Below are 13,160 nucleotides of genomic sequence, written 5' to 3'. Positions count from 1 at the left end.
AAGCACGTCACAGCTGTGAGATTAAAAGCTCAGTCCTGAAGTCAGAGAGTCACGAAGCTCCCTTTGATATGAGATCAAGCCTTCCAGTAGTGTACCAACAGGAAGGGTTCTTGAAAGCTCAGCCTGACTCTGCCTAAAAACATTACACAGATCTATTTGTCTAATGAAGAGACAAAAATAACAACATAATTGCTAAGGCAATGAATGATACTACAGCAAATATTTAGATGGCTTCAGAAAAGCAGGAGAACGTGTGGTTTTTCAGTAGTACGCAATTACAGAGAGTGAATCCTAAGAAGAAAATGAGAATTAAGTAAATCTAAGGGGGGAAATAATGTCATAATGTGGTCTCTAAGGCTCAAATTGCACACGTGAAACTTAACAAAGCACAGGTTTTGTTCTCTAATGAGGCTTACTTTTCCACTTCCATCTCCAAAGCAGAAAACAAAGGCAAGTCATCAGGGCAAATTCATGGGCGCAAGAAATTTTACACATAGAGGCCTGTGCAAATCAAAATATATTACCTTAAGTTTTTATATTGCTGTGGTCCTTCAGTGCAGAAGGAAGGAAGAGAAAGCAGTGAGGTAGAAAGAAGAATGGGCCGGAGACACTGAACAGGGGAAAGATGCAGGCTGATAGTGATACAACAAGGGAGAATGGTTTAAAACAAAATGAGGAGAGATTTAGACAAAATATTAAGAAAACATTTTTTTACCCAGTGTGGTGAGACATTGTGAGCTGTGGATGCTCCATCCCTGGAGGCATTCAAGTCCAGGTCGGATGGGGCTATTGGCAGCCTAAGCTGGTGGGGCCAGCATTACTCACAGCAGAGGGTTGCAGCTAAATGGTCTTTAAGGTCCCTTCCAACCTAAGCCATTCTATGATCCTAAGTGGAAAAGCAGATACAGGAAGTAGCAGGCACACAAGAGTCCATTTAGCCTCTTTAATGCCTTGTCAAGGATTAGGCATAAACAGTAATCCATCATATTATCCATCATATTTTCCATCATGCCACAACCTAATGAGTTATTCTTTGCTCTCTCTCCTGTTTAAATTCTTCCCATTTGATTTTCTTTTTTGCATCAGTCTCCAAAGTCCTGTAGTTTGACTGCAATGTATTTCAGATTTTGGGGCTCTGGGACTACGTTTATAGATCATGGAAAAAAAAACTAGTTCAGCTCAAAATGATATTAAAAGAAGCTGTTTGCTGAAATTTTTACTGTTAAAATGCAAAACTGGAAGTTTTTTTTCTCATTCTCACACCAGTTGCTGCCTAAATGAATGAGTTGTTGTAGTATCCCCTTATTCAATCAGTTTTTCTAGCTCTGCATACCTTGGATGAATGCTACTTTTCTGAAGACAGTCATAAAAGTTAATTTTGTCTGTCTTAAATTGCTATAATTTGATATAATTTGATAGAAGTGCCAGATTATGCTCATACCATATAACAGCTTGGGTTGGAAGGGACCTTAAAGATTATCTAGCTCCAAGCCCCTCCATTCGATCATCTTTGAGCTCTTCTGAGCTCCACATCTTCATGTTGGAGGCCTCAAAACTGTACACAGTACTCTGCATGGAACCTCACAAGGGCAGATTAGGGGGGGAACAACCCCCTCCCTCTACCTGCTGCCACCCCTCTCCTGATATAGTTGTCCTACCTGCTGCAAGTGCACACCGCAGGCTTACATCCAGTTTTCTGGACATCAGGACCTCCAAGTCCTTCTCCATAGGGCTGTTCTCCATGAGTTCTCCTAGTCTGTACTTGTATCTGGAATTACCCTGACTCAAGTGCAACACCTCACCCTTGGCTATGTTGAACCTCATTAGGTTCCCATGAGCCCACTTTCCAAGCTTGTCCAGGTCCCTCTGAATAGCATCTCTTCCTCCTTTTGAATCAACTGCACTACTTAGCTTAGTTCCCTAAGCATTCTCTAAATGAAGTGTACTCAGGGCACTGACAGCCCCTGCCAATTCCACAAAGAACACCAAATAACTATGTCATCTACTACCAAAAGGGCAGTAAATATTTAATAAAGTTGAGATTAGTTTTGATCTGCTCCTGATTTCAAAACACTAGACCTCCCCACTGATGTTTCCAGATGTTTTCGTAGGAGGAAACCATGAAGCAAAGTTACAATGGCTGCAAGAGGCATCTTGGATTCAAAAAGAATATTAGTTTACATATATTTAATTCAATTTGCAAGCATTCATACATACAAATTTTCTGAATATTGTGTGAAGAAACAGTGAAGAAGAATATGAAAGTACTGTTCTTTAGTTGCCATTTTTTTCTGAAAATTTTGGTCAAACAGTTTTGTCATGAGAGAATCTGAATAAGTCACACTAAATCTGTGAGCTCATAAATGCTTTATGGCAGTTCTTTACTATTCGTTCCTTCATGGTATGTAATTAGTCATTTGCATAGAAAGAAGGTGGTCAGAATAAGGAAGAAATGATGATTGGACATTTTCCTAAAAGTTTAAATGAGAAAGAATGGGCTGTACTGTTTTTCAGTATGAGGAAAACACGGAGTGAATTGCATAAGACTTCTTTCACAGAATTGTAGGATGGTTTAATGTTGGCAGGGACTGCTGGAGATAAAGCTGATCTGTCCTACTCAAGCCCTCTGTTCAATTAGAAAAATTTCCATCTCAGCTAAAAAAAGCAAAGCCTCCAGCAGGTCCAAAAAGTTTTAGAGAGCATGCCTGAGAAGCCTCAGCCTGAGACCTTGCATGCTCAGTACAAAGCTTATGGCCTGTTATGAGCAGTGATGCTGTATTCCAGGGCTGCATGGTAGAAGGATCCATACTGACTATGCACAGCCATCTTTCTTGTCCCTCTCGTGCTTGGAAATGGTTTCCAGGAATACCTGCTGCCTCAGCTTCCAAGGGCTGGAGGTGAAGCTGACCAGCCTCTACTTTCCTGAGTCCTCCTCTTTGCCCTCGTCAAAAGGTACAAGCAACCTTTGCTCTTCTCCATCCTGCCCTGATCACTATAACCTTTCAGAGACAAGTAAATGCCACAGAATCATGGAATTATTTATGTTGGAAAGCACGGATGCATCCCAGAAGGTTCAATGAACTTGTTTATCTCCCATTTTCTCCAGATGTTCTTTAACTTGTTCTATTTCTTTTGCTCAGGCTTCCTTAAATGTTTCAGGAACCTGGGACTCCTGAAAGCTGACCTTACCTGTAAAATCCAATGCAAAGAAGGCATTGAGTATCTTAACCTTCTCATCCTTTGTACTCCATTCAGTAGTAGGCCTGCATTTTCCCTGGTCTTCCTCCTGTAGTTAATATACACGTACAAGCCCTTCCTGTTGCTTTGCTTGCCAGATTCAAATACAGGTGGCTGTTGGCTCTCCTAGCTGTGTTCCTGTACACTTGGGCAGTATCTCTTTATTATTCCCAGGTCACCCGTCCTTGCCTTTTGTTTGCATCCCTTTGTATTTGAGTTTTACAAGGAGCTCCTCATTTCATACAGTCCCCTGCTTTCTCTGCAGGATTTCCAGTACACTGAGGTAGGTCACCCTGGAGCTAGCAGAGACTTGAAAGCCAACTGGCTCTCCTGGTCACATCGAGGGAGATGGAACACAGAGCTTTTCCAAGCAGACGGCTGAAGAAGCTAAAGTCTGCTCTCCTGAAGTCTGAAGTTCTGCTATTTGCCTTGTTCCCTCCTTATAGGATCCTCCATCATTTCATAGCCTCCACAGCCTAGATTGAAATCTTCTGTAATAGCATAATGGCAATAAGACCAGCACAGTCAAGCAGATGTTACAAAAGAAGGGAAAAAACAGTACTCACTCATCTCTGGGGAATCAAGGCTCACAAGGGAAAACTCCACAGAGGAGGGATCTCTAACAAGAGATCCTTCTTCTGTAGCAGTCAGCCCTTAAATGGGGGGGGGGGGGGGGGGTCTAAGAGGAACTGAGCCTGACTCCACCCCTTCCAGTCCCACAGGTGAATTGCTTTCACCTGTGCTCCCAGGACTGATTGGGTCTGTCCTTCAGGTGCTCAACGAGAGGTTCAGGCTGTGAGTCAGCAGTTGCCATACATCCTCAAAAAAAAGAAGACAACAACTATGAGATTTTTTTTTCTGAAGTCTTAATCAACAGTTCACATCATTTTAAATTGCTGCATTGGCAGCAAATTAAGAAAATAGAAAAGTAATCAGGATAGCAACAGACAAAAAGAGAGGAACTGCTTATTTTTTTCCAAATTCTGAGTAAGTATGTAAAATGTTTATACAGGAAAGAAAAGCCACACCGCTCACAGGGAAGGTGAGTCAGCTAAGAATTGAACTGATATCATTTTACATGGAATAAGTTTTGAATAGAATGTGGCTCAAGTGAATTCTAGAGAAATCCTTCCTGTTTCTCATAAAATCCTGTGGCAGGCTTTGCTTATCTTGAACAGATAAGGATTTTGTTCCTTATTGTGCAAGGCATGACTGTGTAACCAAAACCAATTTGCCTAGCGTGAAGTTTTCAGATGTAGCCACCTAATTTACAAACCTCAGATTTTGAATTGTATTTTCAAAACCTATGGAGGCTCAGAGTGCACGTTTTGACATCACTTAGCTCTCTCAAGACTCACCATGTCTGAAAATCAAACAGAAGCAACCTGGTCTAGTACCAGATCTGTGGCAGAGGGTCTGGAACTTTATGATCCTTGGGGTCCAACACAAGCCATTCTATGATTCTATGAAGTCACAACCAAGGAAGCACCTTGCATGCATTTCTGTCTTACAATGTGTCAGTTCTGCTTTATTAGAGATTTTCATAGCTATAAAATAGTAATCAGGCTACTTACATGAGGATATTTACAAAGGTTGTACGAAGTTAAACTGACATGATTTTTTAGTCTCTTGTTACAGGTGGTTTGTCTTTGATGTTCCCCTCTCTTTGCGTTTGTTTCCAGTCAACACATTTATTCTCCATGTAACTGGAAGAAGTTGAGATAATGGAATTAGGGAAACATCTTTTAGCTGGTGAATCTTCTTCCTGATGGGACTTTATCTGAAAGGAAACACTGATTTTTTTATTTTTTTTATTTTTTAATCCAGTAATGAATATTCACTCTTCTGTTTAATCTGGGTACGGGCTAACGGAGAGCTGCAGTGAATTTTTTCTTAATGAATTATTTGTTAATGTGGCTCCTCCTCGTGGATAATCTTTGTAACACAGCTGGGTAAACGCTCTCATCTCTGCACCAAAAAAAAAAAAAAAAGCCTACATTGAGCTTAAATCTTCAGGTTGTTCAGAAACAAAGAACAAATCATTAACAATTAAGATCCAAAAAGCATTTCAGCCATCTGCATATACCCACTTCCCATTTCATTGTGGGCAGCTGTTGCAAGTCCATGAGCTGGCACTGTGATCTGCAGGTGGCTTTGTGAAGAGGCAGACCAGGGTGGTGCAAAGGGAGATGCTTGCCCAAGGAGACCAGCAAGCCCTACAGTGGTGTTAGTAATGTAATTGCTGTGTTTTTAACCTTTAAAATATCGTCTCTGCATGTTATACTGAGATAAAGGATCCTTTTGATGTGGAAATTGTCTATTCAAGTCTAAAGAATTCAGTAGTTGACCAGTGTATAATTTTATAGATCCTTCTTGTAGGCAGTTTATCTTTGATGTTCCCTCTGCTATTTATTTACACTCATAATATAATTGTTCTCCACATAATAATGAAAAGTCAAAATAAAATTAGGTTCACCTGGAATAAACATTTAGAATTTCTCAGTATAGTACATCTGGAGATTTTTTTATCCAAATTTCAGTATTTGTGATAGGGAAACACTCTTTAAAAGAGAACTGGCACATTCTCTATAAGATGATGAAAAAATCCCACCTGACTTTATTTTCTGTGATCTAACAGACTGAATATTGCATAGTTTAGAATGTACAAATGGACAGTATGGGTGGAACAGATGTTGTATAATGAATGGTATTTGAGACACATTATAAGAAAACATGTTTGTAACACATCTTAATGGCTCTCTCTCTCATTTACTGATTTGTCTGTTTTTGTTTGTTTGTTTGTTTGTTTGTTTGTTTTTTTACACAGTGTTTTCAGAAAGTACTGTTTCTCTTTGTACTTGACAGACTTCCCAGGCAGGTAAAGCACTGGGATCAGAGGGTGGTGTTCTGCCTGGTGGTGTTCTGTCTGTGGTTCCCAGCTTTGCAAACAGCAAGTGTAACACCCACAGCTACTTGGCAAAGACAAAAAGCAGTCATTCAATTTCATTTCACTTTAGTACTGTTTTCACTTACAAGGAGAAGGAGGAACAAAACCATGTTTCTATCCATCATTTTTATTCTCTAGCAAACACGTATTTAGAGTTTTGTAACAAAACCTCAAAGGAAAGGGGATATAAAATTTCTAATATGCAGGTGACCAGACATGGTCACTAACAAAGAATAGTCCATGCCGTCTGCCTTTGCTTTGGTCCTCGTTCAGATTTTCACCCTATACAAACTCAAGCAATGATATTTCTGGGAAGGCTGTGTATTTTTGCTGGTACGACTCAGACACACACCTGTTCTTGTTAACTTGGGCAGCCACAGGACTTGTGTGTACATCTGTCAGCTCCTGTGAACTTGCTTGGCAGCATGATTTTATCCAAGGACCTCTCTTGTCCTTTTCTCCATCCCTTAAAAATTGCTTTACTCTGCCTAGTGAAGAATGATCCTTGAAGCAACTGGAGAAGTCATGAAACCAGCTTAACCAGCGATGTGGATTTCACTGAGTACGTCCTTGGAACAGGTGGACAATCGCAGTACTGTTGTGATTTCCATAACAGTCGATAGCTATGGGTATTGATTTTTCACAGAGATTAGGGTTGCAACAACAACTGAGAGAGGACACAGAAATAATAATAAAAAATTCATTTTCCTCATCTGGCTCAGCAGTTTCAATGAAAACAGTGCCTGCTGCCAATGCTACTGGGTGAAGAAAAGAAAAGCAGATATGGGAAACTTCTTCTGTGCATGACTCAATTTATCTACTCTTTGTCATGAGAGAAAGAGATATTCCACAGCGGTGAAAGGAAATACATAAAGTAAGAATTATAGAAGAGATTTTTCTTACAACCAATCCACTGAATATGTTGTCAAGAAGGTATGAATCAGTTGTTATTTTTGTGTCACTATCACAGAGTGACTGTCACGAGAACATATACAGCTCAAGTACTTGCAGGATTTTATAAATGCATTTGGAAATTGGAAGGACTTTCATACCTTTAAGATAAAAGCTATTCTGAGTGTGCTGGGGAGCATGGTGTTTTTCTGCAAAGTTATTTTTTGACTACATTGTATGGACTTCATATTTCTTTCTCTAAAGCTTATGTTGTTGGCTTTGGAGAAGACAGAGAATCTTGAAATACAGAAAGAATGGTGTAGTAATTATATAAATAAGATGTGATAATTTATCAATTGTATTCCTGGACCAGTCAATAATCCAAACACACATTTCCTGCAGAAGCTCAGTGCCACTGTATTGTAATTAAAGTGAATTTCTTGTTCTGAAACACTGGAAGAAAGACGGCCTTTAAAATTCAATGCACATACTGTTCCATAAAGGAAGAATAAACTGGTGTGGCCAGCTGGAAAAGAACGAAGACAAAGAGGTGGAAACTATGTGAACTGACAGGTCTGATTAGGAGAGAGAGATTGGTGAATGGATATGAATGGATAAGCATGAAATTATGACCAACCTGCCCATCTCCCCATGCAGAGCACGAACAGGCGCTTCATGACAAGGCATGCATAAGCATTCTTTTCTTTTAGTGTAAGATTTGTCTCTATAAATCATTCGATGTCTTGTGAAAGCTTAATACTGACATTTGTAAGTTATCAATCCTATAATTGTCCTGAAAATCACAGAACTGCAGGCACTTACTTCAGTCACAGCTACTTGGTTGAGGGCACAAACTGTAGCCCAATATATCAGCCTAGGATGAAACAATACTCCCCAGAGATACAGGTTTTGAAAGTGAGTTTATTAACACAGCTACAGTGTTTCAGATACTGATGGTTATCCTAAAACTTCGCACTAAATGGAGTTCTAACCTAAAATATCTAATAACCATCTTGCTAAATTTGGTCAGTGTCTTCCTCTATGTACCTTATGAGAATCAGGTTCACCTATAAGGAAGCCAGATAATCTAATTTACTGATAGTCTAATTTTCTGCCTCACAGAACACCGGTAGAGAATATAGCAGGGGCAGCTCCTTAGGTTTCATGTGGCAGTTCCCAGCCTGTTCATCCACCAAAAGAGCCTGCCTCTGAAAGATAAGGCAGCTGTAGCCTAGGGGATTCAATTATCTCAAGGCTGAAAAAAATCCCAAATATTCTGAATTATATGCGAGTTCACAAATATGGAAATAAGCCAGCTCATCCTGAATCTTTTCTAAACCTTAATTTTTCTGGTGTTTGCAGTGATAAAACAAACAAACAAACAAATAAACAGGCACATGTCATTACTAACCACAGTTCTAGTGTTTTTTTCTTGTACATACACTAGGTGCTAAATATGGTGCTCAAGAGATACTGCTGTGTGGGAAGCACTTTGCTCCCTTTTGCTGGCAGTATTGCTGGTATAGTTGTGTACTTATTGATGTAGCCAAAATTCAGCCTTTTGCTGGAGGTAAAATGTGCATCACCATTTTCTAAACAAAAAAAAAAATGCATGTGTATGTTGATGCTGGGTATGCTGCCCTACAGACATTTGGCTCCTGGAAAGAATGAGTAGGGGCTGAGCTTCTGGAATCATTGGGTAGCTTCACTGTAGCTTTTGAATTCTGCTTTGAATGTTTAAAAGATACCTGCAATTTTTACTCTGCGTGACTGACTGAAAGCACTGGCATTACTGTTTGCTATCCGTGGCATGTGTCATACTGTTTGGCCCAGCTGAAATGCTCCCAGCAGGGGCTATATGGAAAAGCCTTCCCAGCTGGCAAGTCAGAGTATGTATGTGCTCTGGCTGGCACGAACAGGGTGACTCAGCTATTAGGAACCTCTCTCTTGCTTCCATTCTGCTCCAGAGCTTGAGATTGCTCTGCCTCTGCTTTTCAGCTGACATCAAAGAATGTTAAAATAGGCAGGGTTTTGTCTCCAGGAAGCTTCTTTGGTTTAAACTGAAATTCTCAAACGTTTCTATTTCACAGAGCAGCAAATTCCGTATTTTGTGCTGAGAAATTTTTTTCCTTAAATGGCTCATGTTGAGTAGCCATGTCTGATCTCAAAGCCCTCCTTACATTTAATGTCCTTTTCTCTATCACTTACGCAGGCAAATGCTCTTAAAAAGATGGACTGTTCATTACATTTGAAAACATCTTTCTGGTGGGAATTGTTGGAAACCTTGTTACTCAAGGCCTTTGACGTGGTCTCAAGGCCTTTTACGTGATCTCCAACAAAATCCTTATCTCTAAATCAAAGAGATTTGGATTTGAAAGGTGGAAAAGGAATTGGTTGAAAGATCACAGCCAGAGGGTTGTGGTCAGCCACTCTATACCCAAGTGGAGGCTGGTGGTGAATGGTGTTCCACAGAGGTCTGTCTTGGGACCAGTACTCTTCAACATCTTTATCAATGATGATAGGATTGAGTGCACCCTCAGCAATTTTGCTGATAACACCAAGCTGAGTGGTGCAGTTGATATGGCAAAAGGAAGAGATGCCATCCAGACGGACCTTGGCAAACTCAGAAGGTGGGCCTGTGTTAACTTAATGAGGTTCAACAAAGTGCAAGCTTTTGCAGCTGGGTTGGGGTAATCCCAGATATGTATATAGACTGGGACAATTCCTTGAGAGTAGCTCTGCTGAGATGGACTGAGGTGAGCTGGTAGATGGAAAACTTAACATGAGCAAGCAGTGTGTGCTTACAGCCCAGAAGGCCAACAGTAACCTGGGCTGCATTGGAAGAGGAGTGGCAGGGAGAGGGAGGGGGATTATTCTCTACTCTGCCCTCATGAATCCCCATCTAGATCATTGCATCCAGGCTGGGACCTCCAGCACAGAAAAGATGTGGAGCTCTTGGAGAGGGTCCAGAGAACAGTCACAAAGATGATCAGATGAGTAGAGCACCTCTCCCATGAAGACAGGCTGAAAGAGCTGGGCTTGTTCAGTCTGGAGAAGAGAAGGCTGTGAGGAGACCTCATTATGACCTTCCAGTATTTAATTCTGCAATTCTTATAGATGTTTCAGATATTTCCTTAGTGTGGCATGGTTTGGTTCAAGCTCCAGGTAAGAAAAATTGCCTCACTGTTGCTGCCTGAGTGTTGTTTGACACTTGAGCATTACTAGCTGACTTTGAGGTGCATGTTCTCCAGATGTTATTATTGAAGATACTCCCTGTGCTCCTGAAATCCTGGAGAACAGTATTCTTCTCCCCCATGTGGAGATCAGGGAACCTAACATTTCCTAGAACCTGTTGGACTTGCTATCCATATTCAAGTGGGCACATAAACAGGGATATCCAGGATGCTGCGACCACCTGGGTCAGTTGTATGCAAGCAATTTGGTGCCACAGACAACTCACCTGTCCTGTTAGACACAGCAGTGTAAGAGTCCTGCCAGAGACCATCAAGTCTAGGAGGAATTCTTTATTCAAAAATAATCTGCTCAGTTGCCTACCCACTATTTTGGCAGAGATTTTACCTGGAGTTGTTACATACAGAGGCTATTTTGTCATTTTTTACTCCCACTGCAGAAATGGACAGCACATTTCTGCAGTCCTTCAAACTATGTACTAACACTGCTTTCAGCTTCCCTTCTCTAGTCCTTAGCTTTTGTCCATGTAGAAGCTGAAATTGCAGTCCCTAGCAGAGATGCCTAGGTATGAAAATTGATGTGTAAGCATGTAGAAAACTGGGAGCATGATGGCCGCAGGTACCAGCAGCTGCTGAGCTGGTCACTGGCTTCCTTCTGCTCTTCCTTCTGCAGGAAGTATTTGAATCATACCCCATGTTTATTCTGCATTAGCCATAATAGTTAATGCTCATATAATTTTATTAAGGGATCTCCACAGGGACAGGGTTTAGGCTGTACCTAGTAAAACTGGGCCCATAAAGGAGCCAGCGGTAGCCACTGCAATGTAAATGCTCAGAGCTACTGATAGCAATCAGTGCAATCAGAGTCCTACACTACAGTCATCCTTCATCTGTTTTTAGAAAGATAATATGTAAAATCAATATAGGAAACAGCTAGAAGCTCTGAAAAAATGGTTTTCTGAGATTGTAATTACAGCCTCCTTAAGACATCTATCAATTGGGATGCTCAGAGTAGCTTTGATTGCCAAAGAGATGATTACAGCCCTCCCTAAAAACATTTTATCTAAACACAAGTGCTGGCCTCGACTTCGGAAGCTTCACTTCTGGAGTGCCTGGACACCTCTAGCAAACTCAGCAATACAGAATGGGCTTTTATTGAAAATTATTTCATATATAAGAACTAAAACACACGTGCAAGCATTCCTGATTGTCCAAGGTCTAACTACATCATTTTAAATTGACTTCAGTTAGAGTTTTGGGAAAAGATACCTCATTGCTTCTGGAAATTTAGTTACCCCTGGAAGGAAATCAGCTGGTTTTCCAGTGCTGATTTTTACAACCAAAAGGAGCAAAGCAGCGAAGGAACGGCACAGCAGCAGATTTGTCCTCTGTAGAGTTTCTTCCAAAAGCTGCAGGCTCCAGTAATAAGTACCCGAAGACATTACAGACTTTGGGAACACTGTCTTTCAGAACAGCACGTGTAAGGAATGAACAAAGGTTCTCCTGAGACACACCTATCAGCTGGCCAGCAGAGCCAAAAAGGGCACTTCTCTTGCCTTTGCTAGAGCTCATCTGGGGCCAGGAGATGAACAGTCAGACAGAGGGCAGCATTTGCTCAGCCAGCGGCTGGGCTCCTGCTTGGGGGGAGCTGGAGGGGACGAAAATGAGCTCTGCTTGCTTGGCTGCAGCTGCTGGGGGAGTTTTGCAAGCACAGGAAACAACTTCTGATTCTTTTTCGATAAGCTGTGGTGGTGGTGGATCGAAGCAACAGCAGTCCCGATGGCAAAGTTATTTGTGAAGATATCAAAGGTTCCATGGAAGGAAACCTACCGCTGTGCGATTTGTATTAGCATTCATGGCCAGAAAAATAGACGCTAAAAAAAAAAAAAAAAAAAAAAAAAGAAGGAGCAGTGGCAGTCAATGATATGTTGTGGACTTTGTAGTATCACATATCAGCTGGATTTCAGTGGAAGCAAGAGGTGGCAATGTCCGATTTACTCCTAATCCAAGTTATTTCTTCTCATATATATGTGTAGAACTTGTTCCCTTGTGATGAGCAAGGCTACAAGGACACAAAGAGCTGCAGACTGCTCTTTGAATAACAGTATGCCTATGCAGCTGCTTGGTTCTGATGCTGACTGTGGAAGCAATACATTAAGATATAAATTGTAGAAAAAAAAAATTAAGCCAATCGCCAATCCTAAGTACCACTGTGGAGCTGAGCCTGTGCAAAGGAGTAAGCATCTTATTCCTTTTCTTTTTATTCCTAAGAGAAAAGCGTGAGCACTGAGATGTTCCTCAGGTCCTTTATACTGTCAGGCTTTGGTCACCTCCAGGCACTGGCCAGCCTCCTTTGTTAGGCAGGGCTCTGCCATGCAGCCTTCTCACTCCTTACAGGTGAGCAGTGGAGGTGCTGGATTTGTCACTACAGCCCTACTGCTGGGATGACATTAGATACTGGCTCTGCAAATCTGCTTCTTCCTGGAAGGGGCACTGTGGCTTCAGACTTGGAGTTTTCAACTTTGTCCTTACCTGTGCCTTTGAGCCCACATTTCTCTATCTTGGCTGCCAGATGTCTAGAAACCTCCTGGCGGGTTGCTGCCTGCAGCATTAAAACCATTGCTGGCTGCAGAAGGGTCCCCATCCTCACATGGTCTGTTATGGTGCTGGTCTGTGCCACAGAGAGCTCCAGAAGCAGGACAGGGGATCCCCTGGGAAGCCAGAGCAGACCATGCAGGCTGGCTGCCACACTTGCAGCAGGGACTGTACAATGCTCAGTTTTTTAAGAGGTGATGGCTTTGTGGTACCTTCTGCCTGCTAACACACTCAGATCTGAAATGCAATGATGCACTGTTAGAGCCCAGCTGGTTCTTCACCCAGGGGAGGACAACTGA

The sequence above is a fragment of the Cyrtonyx montezumae genome, unplaced genomic scaffold (assembly GCF_038088225.1).
Source record: "Cyrtonyx montezumae isolate F1298 unplaced genomic scaffold, pur_monq_1.0 scaffold_8, whole genome shotgun sequence".
Classification (NCBI taxonomy): domain Eukaryota; kingdom Metazoa; phylum Chordata; class Aves; order Galliformes; family Odontophoridae; genus Cyrtonyx; species Cyrtonyx montezumae.
The sequence above is the reverse complement of the archived record's forward strand: the minus strand, read 5'-3'. Positions refer to the sequence as shown.